The sequence below is a fragment of the Medicago sativa genome, chromosome 3 (genome assembly GCF_051527215.1).
Source record: "Medicago sativa cultivar Bolivia chromosome 3, Bolivia_mono, whole genome shotgun sequence".
NCBI lineage: Eukaryota > Viridiplantae > Streptophyta > Magnoliopsida > Fabales > Fabaceae > Medicago > Medicago sativa.
Genome location: NC_140751.1, coordinates 35118146 through 35127015, shown reverse-complemented (window position 1 = coordinate 35127015; position 8870 = coordinate 35118146). Strand labels below are relative to the sequence as shown.

General features: G+C 37.3%; 1 non-coding gene across 1 annotated transcript; it reads left to right on the top strand.

Moving 5' to 3' along the window:
• The first annotated feature begins 1917 nt into the window (after positions 1 to 1917).
• Positions 1918 to 2023, top strand: LOC146937329 (small nucleolar RNA R71). The gene has a single exon (XR_015033738.1). It is a non-coding gene; the product is annotated as a small nucleolar RNA R71 (small nucleolar RNA).
• The last annotated feature ends 6847 nt before the right edge of the window (positions 2024 to 8870 follow it).

The following is an 8870-nucleotide window of genomic DNA, read 5'->3' as shown; positions in this document are numbered from 1 at the left end:
CATAAACAGCTCTCATCATTCCCTACCTCTTTCCTACTCTATACGGTGCAAGCCATAACCCTTTGAAGGTACCTAAGCACATGGTTGTGTTATTTAATAGCCTAATCACATATTCATCTATTTCTAGTCTATCCATAGCATTAACATCAAGGTACCTGTAAGGAGAGATAGTTCTAGAGATTAAAGATTTATACCTATTCCTTTGCTCGGGATCCTTGAATTTGATCATATGATTGCGGGCTGTTGATTGCTTCTTGCACCACTTTCGGAGTCTTCAATCTCCTTACCTTTCCTCTTGGATGCCATTGACCTTAGTTTTGATTTTTGGTTGTTTTGGGTGAAAAGGGTTGGTTTAGTGATGATGTTTGGGTTTAAGTGAGGTTTAGAGAGTTATGGAGAAAGGATGAAAGATGGTATTTTGAATAAGGAAAAAAAATAATAATAATAAATTTTTTTTTTTTTTTTAAAAATTTTTTTTTTTTTTTGAAAGGGTGGCACGGCCGTGCCAACATTGGCACGGGCCGTGCCAAGCTTCTGGTAAGAAAACAAAATTTTTTTTTTTTTTTTTTGTTTTTTTTTTTTTTCAATTTTGTTTTTTTTTTTTTTTTTTGGTTTTTGGTCAACGGCTTCGACTTTCTTTCACTTTTTTGCATCATATTTGGACAAAGACCTACAAAACAATTTAAAATAACACAAAACAAAAATAAAAGCAATAAAAATCATGGGTTGCCTCCCACAAAGCGCTCGTTTAGAGTCATTAGCTTGACGGTTAGAAAGTGGTTCATCTATCCTATACCCAATCTTTCGGAAAGGGATAATGGCATCAAACTAACATTCTCTCCCAAATCACACATGGTTTTCTCAAAGGTTTTAGATCCTATGACACAAGGTAGGGAAAAACTTCCTAGATTCTTAAGCTTAGGTGGCAATTTGTTTGGAAGTATTTTAAGAAGATTCATAAACTGCTCATCTAACTTGGACTCATCAAACCCTTGTGTTAATGGAATTTCAGACTCATGAGATAGTGAAACAAATGACTTTTCATTCTCTCCTATGGCTTTCTCACTTTGAGGCTCATCACATCCTATCTCTCCTTCATTGTTATTAGCTTTCACAATGGGATCCTCTAATTGTTTACCATCCCTAAGGGTAATGACACTTATATGGTTATTGGGGTTGGTTTCGGTTTGGTCTAAGAGGACTTCGGAGGATTGAGAGGGAGTAGCCACTTGAGATGTTTGAGTCTCTAGCATCTCACGGTGAGTAACTATGGAGTCTACTTTCGATGTAAGTTTGGCAAGAGAGTCCTTCAAAAATTCAGTTTGATTTTCAAGCTCTTGGAGCTGCTCGGATTGATTTTTACAATAATTTTCTAAAAAAAGTTCCAAGCTGGATTTTTGAGGGACTCTTTTGTTGTTTGCATAACTCGGTGTTGTTGTTTGTTGTCCAAAAAGATTTTGAGGGGTTTGAGAAAAAATTTGGTTGTTTCTAAACCCTTGATTATATTGAGCATAGTTTACTTGCTCAGGACTTCTAACAACACTACCTAGTTGGCAATCAATGCCAATATGGCCAAATACACCACAAATTTCACAAAGAGGTGATACATGGGCAGGTGTGACAGCACTAGTATTTATTTTATCAAATTTTTGTGTGAGTGCGTCAACTTTAGAAGCTAGATGATCAAGGGAAGAAATTTCATACATACCTACCTCTTTCTGAGAGGGTGAAGGAGCAACATTAGTGGTGTCACTTCCGTAGGTCCACTGATAGTGGTTTTGTGCCATGTCCTCGATCAAAGCATATGCTTCTGTGTATGTTTTGTTCATCAAAGCTCCACCTGCAGCTGCATCAACATAAATTTTTGTGGGATACAAAAGGCCATTATAAAAAGTGTGAATAGTAAGCCAATTTTCTAAACCATGATGGGGACAAAGTCTAAGCATTTCTTTGAAACGCTCCCACGCATTGTAGAGAGATTCTCCATCTTTTTGAGTGAATTGTATGATTTGTTTTCTTAAATGAACGGTTTTAGAATAGGGAAAGAATTGGGCAAGAAAAACTTGCTTCATTTGTTGCCATGAAAAGATAGAACCAATTTCCAATGAATGAAACCAGGCACTAGCTCTACCCCCTAAGGAGAAAGGAAAGAGGTGCAGCCTTACGGCCTCTTGGTTTGCATTCAAGGTTCCACTGAGTCTTAAAAAAATTGAAACATGAAGATTCGGATCCTCAGTGGGTGATCCGAAAAATTGATTTTGCTGCACTAACTCAATAAGTGCAGGTTCTATTTCAAAATTGTCCTCAACCGTTGGGTACACAATAGCATCGTATGACTCATTTGAAGATGGGATTGCATACTCGTTGAGAGAGCGTTCCTTAGCCATATCGTTATTGTCTTCCCAAGAAGTTAAAGGAAAAAGAAGAAATAGAAAAAGAATTTTTTTTTTTTATTTTTTTTTAAATAAAAGTAAAATAATAATAAAAGAGGAAATAATATATTTTATATATATATATATATATATATGTTTTTTTTTTTTTTTAGAAAGAAATATAAAAAGAAACACAATAAAATAAAATAGGATAAAATAACGAAAAAGATTTTTTTTTTATTTTCAGAAAGAAATATAAAATAAAATAAAATAACGAAAAAGATTTTTTTTTTTTTTTCAGTCTAATCGTTAAAAAAAAGTTAATCAAATTGCAACAACTCCCCGGCAACGGCGCCAAAAACTTGATAGGCCAAACCGCAAGTGCACGGCCTATCGAAGTAATAGTAGTAAGAAGAGTATCGTTCCGCTAGGGAGTTGTGAATTCAATTAACTTTTAGAGAATGATTAGAAGAGAAGAAAGATTATGAAATAGGGGGTTAATTGCTAAAGATAAATAACAATAATAATAAAAGAGCCTTGGGATCATTGGTTCATCATAACAACGAATCTTTTCACAAGCAAGCCTTAAACTTATAATTATGCGTTAATCTTAATTTCTAAGGACAAGTTTCTCTTTAGCATATCACAGCTTCTCTCGAAGTCAGTGAGTGTATCCCTCCAACAACCACACCTATTCTCATGGGTGATTGCCTTTGGGACCCTTGAAGATCGAAACTTTATGTGTCCCAAGGTTTGCTAGACTATTCTCATGTTTCGCAAACCTTGTCTAAATTCACTTGTTCGGATATCAAAGCTCCGCGTTCGCTTTATGAATTGATATCTGTGATGATGAATTAACCATTATCAAACCCTCCGCGTTCGCTTCCACAGTTTGATAATAATTAATTCATGTTAAAACGGTGAATTCAGATAAGAAATTAAGGTAACATATAATTAGGGTTTAAGGCTTGGCTTGATCCGGATTACGTCATTAGACTTATCCAACGATCCCAAGACAAAGAAGTGTCTACTCACTAACGTTCATTGTAGACATGGGGGAAGAAGAGAGAAAGCAATAAAGTAAAAGAGCAATAATATAAATGTGAACTTTTATTCCAAGAACAAAAGATGAATATTTGTGATGGAGAGCTACTCTATTTATAGCTTTACAATCGACTTAAAATCTAAGCAATTACAAGGGCTTTTCGGTAAAACTAAAACAGAGTAACTTGGGCCTAAAGCAAAAGCAGCAAAAGTCATCCAGAGAGGTGGCACGGCCGTGCCAACCTTAGCACGGGCCGTGCCAAGCTTCTGACTTGGGGGAGACTTATTTTTGTCTCCGAATCTTCGTATTTTAGCTCCAAATCAGCTCCAGACTCCTTTCTTTTGCTCCAAGACTCCTTCCATCCAATATTCGTTCCTAAAATATAAAATATGCAATTAAAGTAAAATAGCTCAAAAAGGAAACAATATTTAAATAAAATAAAACTAAATCTAAATATAACGAAACTAAATAATACATAAAAATAGACTAAATATAGACTCATCACTTCACTAGTGATATCTCTACTCTTCCTTATCATATTGAAAACTCCTTGCTCATTTCTAGATACTTCTCACTGAATTTGCATTACTATCTCAAACATTCTTCACAAAGATTCTTCTTATCAAATCCGCATTCCATGACTACCAATTGATTTCTGTTGCGCTACTCTGATTTCCACCGGTTAGCTTAAACCAATATTCTATTCCGTTGTGACGAGTGAAACACCACAATCCTGTTTACCTCATGATTTCTATCTTCTTGAACTATTTCAAAATCTCCCATGATGTAACCTTTCTCTAATCTTTACCACTGGTTTTGGTAAGACCAACTCACGATAAACTTATCGTATACTCTTATACTTTTCTTGGGAATAGACCTTGTGTTCTTACTGGTTGTTTTTACCTTCTGATATACTCATTATTCTGAAACTTATTTCCGAGCAACCTTGACTTAAAGAGCTTATCTTGATTCTTGGTGTACCTCCTTGCTACTACATACTTGCTATTCTCATGAGTCGTCTTCACGACTTCCCATGGTAGACTCCTCTTGCTCTCGGCATATCTTCCTCGAACATTTAACCTTGTATCTTAGTATTCTCGCATACTATATTCTTCTTAATCGTTCCTATGCTTGCTCGTTGGTTTTTCTTTTAAAGAAAACTTCATAAACTAGCACACGGGTCATTGACGTTGACGATTTTCCACTAAATAATATTTATACTGAATTTAGGTCCCAGTCGTCACTCAAAAATCATAGAACGAGTCGATATCACATATGTGCCATCAAATCTTAGTTCTAGTGAGTTTAGCCCACTTTACGTGAGCCGTAACAATCTGGTACCCACAAAATTTTCTTTTGAATTTCGAAAATGTCAACTTCTATCACCCATATGCATATATCTTTCTAAAATCATATAAACTTTATGCTTTAACATCGTAACGAGCCTTAGCAAGTCAATTAAACAAAACATAGATTTGGGGGATACTCTTAGTTCCACAAAATGAGAACCTTGCGCGTTCAAGTAACCCTTCGCCACTTAACTTCTTACTTCATGTCTTCACATCCGTGACGTCCAATCATATTACCGGAACCTCTATATTCTTCGTCTAAGCTCATTCTTGACTCCTGACGCATTAACTTCCAAGGTTACCTCAAGCCGAATCAATTTAGTTAATGGTTGCCCATGCCTTTTTCCTTGGTAATCTTAGAGTGTGATATGCGTTTATTACTTGACGTCATAAAAGATTTTCATAGCACAAAAGGATTATGAAAACAACCCTCCAATAGTCAAAGAAACCCTGGAGATGAAATAACGGTTTTCGGAAAAAAATGAAATCTCATTCCAGGTTTGCTATTGGCGAGTTTCTTTAGTTCAATTATCCGAAAGGTATACTTTACATACAATTATCATTTCTCAAGTAATCCAATGCACATCAGTCACCCCTAACATCATAAAAAAATATTCCATCATCTATGCATGGCAAGCATCAACCTACTTCGATATAGTTTTCGGCACATTGGAAATCAGTGCCTTAGTCCTGATGACATAAAACTCTAGCTTAAATTCTTAACTTATTCCCCTACAAGTAGCTTCCCTCTCTGCATGTTGCTCAATACAATCTTCCAAGCACTAGAACCTTGTCCACTCTGAGCATACAAGTCCTTTATTTCCATCACATAACCACTTCTTGAGAGCTTACTAACTCCGTCAACATACGTCGACTTCTCCTTATCTTAAAGCCTTGCGCTTACATCTTAGAATACAATTCCTTCCTACCACCGCCATCAGAACGTTTCTTCTCTTCACTATCTTACATTCCCGGAGGATCCATACTTCTACTACTTAGTTCACCGACCGCCCTTTGGCATGATCAACTCTTACTAATGCTCATTCCGAGTTCTCACTTATGAGTTCACACTTTTCAGTGCATCTTCATCACATACTTCGTCCCTCCATGGTCCTATTCAGCTCTCAGGCATCCGTTCTAAACGTTGAATGCTAAATTGAGTTGATCAAGCTCAACTAACAACAACAACTAGAACATTTACCCGGAACCCAATGGTCCCACTATCTTTGTTGTAACTTAATGACCCAAGGCACAATCTGAATCGACCTGCTCTGATACCAAATGTAACACCCATACTAGACGTATCTAGAAAGTCTAGCACGTGCGTTATCTTTAGTACTGGATACATTAAAATTTACAACAATAAGACTTTAAATGAATGTTTATACAACAACATGCGTTCGTACAAGAGATTACATCTTAAACTTTCCTAATACATAATGTATACATCCTTGAAGATCCACAACATCCGGCATCAGGTACGAACCAACACTTGTCGCAGCATCCATTCGGCTACTAGCTTGCAAACCATCCTGATATCTGAAACAAATAAGGATTAGGATGAGACATAGCATATCAGTGAGTTCCACCTAACCCTAGGCTATAGGCAACCTCAGGGGAAAACCTATAGTCGCCACGTGTCTATAATACAACCTGACGGTTGATTATACGTGTGTGGAGTATTGCTTCCCTAGACTGTAGTGCATGTTAGACCCGTCATAGGCTTATCTTACTTGTTATAGGCTTCTCATCTTACACGTGTCATGGCGGTTAAGGGGAAACTAAAACCGCAATGCCAAGATATGATTTACGCATCAATGCCTTCACTTGCTAAGTCATGACACAAATCTAAACCAGACGATTAGGGGAAACCTATGATCGTCGTCAGTATAACTCTCTGAACTTGCTTATTTGCTTACTTGAATATGTTGCATCTAACAACATATCATCTCTTGCCACAAAAGTGACCCTTTCTAGCTTGCTAGCTCTTGACTTTCTACTTACTTATTCTTTCTAGTTCTTGACAGTCTATGCCAAGGCTCTATGACACAACACACATAAATGTATGATAAATATGCATAGTAAGCTTCATTGATTATGTTAGTGTGTAACAAACAATCATTAACTTGGTTCTTTTTACGGATTAGCCCCGAGTGGAGTAACCCCAGAAGATAATCCCTTACTACTGGTGAAATGCTTAGCAAGAGCGCACCGGACTCCCTTAGTGAACGTGCGGGTCCCTTACGGCTTACCCCGTTCCCCTTGGAGAACCTTTTGTACCCAACCTTGGATGGAATACAAAATACACGACACCTTAACTTAGTGAAATGCGGCTCCCTTGCGACTTAACCATTCCCCCTGGGGAACCCCTTGAATCCAATTTGGATAACAAGAGACATAACACTCTTTCTTTCTTAAAAGTCTTAGTCTTATGCATGTATGAAGATTAAATCTATACATACTATCTCTTATACCTCGGATCCTTAAACGATCCCACTAGAGGTAAACTTATATACTTGCTTTACTTAACATGTGAATGGATATGAAATCGATTCACGTCTTGCCATACTCGTATGGCACTTGCTTCTATGCAAAGATAATGCTCACATTACCTCGCGTCTTATCAAGCATATTACTAATGCATAGCATTCTATTCTTTCTAACTATACTAATTCTTGGTAACTATACCGAGGCTCTAGTTCTTCCCTTTCTTAATGGTTGACTTGCTACCCGCTCTTATCTTACTATTCTTTCATTTCCATGCTTTGCTAATTATGCCAAATACTTGCTCCTTCTCAAGAAATCTTTACTTAAAATTAGCCAATAGAATCTTGGTTTGAGGGGTTCATTTCATAAAAGACTGCTCGGGTAACACCGGCTTATAGGACGTCAACAACACCTGAGACGAGCAAACAATGTCGTAAGCACTGTCTTGCTCGCGAGGCGAGCAGCATTACTCGATGTGGCGAGTTGCATTGCTCGTGAGGCGAGCTAGGGGCGAGCAGTACCCCTGGTTCGGTTGTCTTGCTCGCCATGGCGAGCTCACTTGCTCGCGATACGACCTATGACAGTCCAGCCCTGCATAAAAGGTGTTCTTGACCCAAAAACCTCAAAACCAAATATCTTTATGCATAGTATGATTCTAGAGGTCATAGGAAACTTGTAAAACATTTGAACGGCAAGCATTGGCAAGTATAACAAGCATAACATGAAAAGGGGTGCTTACACACTACATGCAAACCCTAAAAAAATGCATTTCTTATCTTACAAGTCAAAACATAAACTCAAGGTGGAAAGCTATCTAAGGAACTCACCTAAAAGATTACACTTGATTCCCAAAAGCTTCCAAGCATCAACTTCCCTTCATGCCTCAAAACCCTAGCTTTGTAGTCCTTATTGCTTTCTTGATCAAACCATCTCACTCTTGTTGTTTTCTTGCAATCCATAACATCTTCATCCTTGCTAGCTCATCTCAAATCCAACCCAAAGCTTTATTCAACAAACCCTAGTTCTTGATTTGTTCACATCCATGGCCTTAGCTCACCAATCAATCTTCAATCATCTTCCTCTTTGTTTCTTAACCATGAATAAACCATAGCTTACACCAAAACATGCTTCAACTTCCAACTTGATCAAAACCCTAACTTTGAATCCATTCTTGAAAGATAGAAAAGAGGAATCAAACAAAACCCCAAGCTTAAGAGATGATGAGAAACATAATCTAGGAGCATGCCATAATAGGAAGTAGTTTTGATGAAGTTGTGAGGTGAGGAGAAGGAGGGAGATCGATGGAGAAGAGAGAAGAGAGAGCTCAAAGTCTTTCTCTAACCAGGAGAGAGAAAGGAAAGAAGGAAAATGAGATATTTTTGGCCCTTCACCAAATAAATATCTTTCTCTTGTGCAATTACCAAACTGCCCTTGACTTAAGCGTGTTATATACGCCTCTGATACTTAACCCGTAATAAGCTGATATTACATAATGAATATTCTCCATTAAACTTTCTTCCAAAATAAGTTCTCTGGGACGATCGATTGATACAGTTCTGATACTGACAGACGGGATGTTACATAGGACAAGATTTAGGGCTTTGTCTCTAAAGATTG